Here is a 207-nt window from a genome sequence, read left to right as displayed (position 1 = left end):
CTTCCGATTTCCAAAACGTCGAGATTTCCTCAAGTTACGTTAAAGACAGCCACGATCTTGCGTGAACCGCAAGATGCTCGTAAGCGACGCGAGCCCGGCGTGTTTTCAGGAACTATTCTGGAAATCGGTTGCCGATCGTGGCACGTTCTCGAGAGGGAGTAAGTCCTGAGGACGCGGATGGCTCCTACTTATAAAGACTTGGCCAAG

Source organism: Bombus vosnesenskii, unplaced genomic scaffold, assembly GCF_011952255.1.
Source record: "Bombus vosnesenskii isolate JDL3184/JDL3185 unplaced genomic scaffold, Bvos_JDL3184-5_v1.1 scf7180000013265, whole genome shotgun sequence".
Lineage (NCBI taxonomy): Eukaryota > Metazoa > Arthropoda > Insecta > Hymenoptera > Apidae > Bombus > Bombus vosnesenskii.
This window is presented reverse-complemented; position numbering follows the sequence as displayed.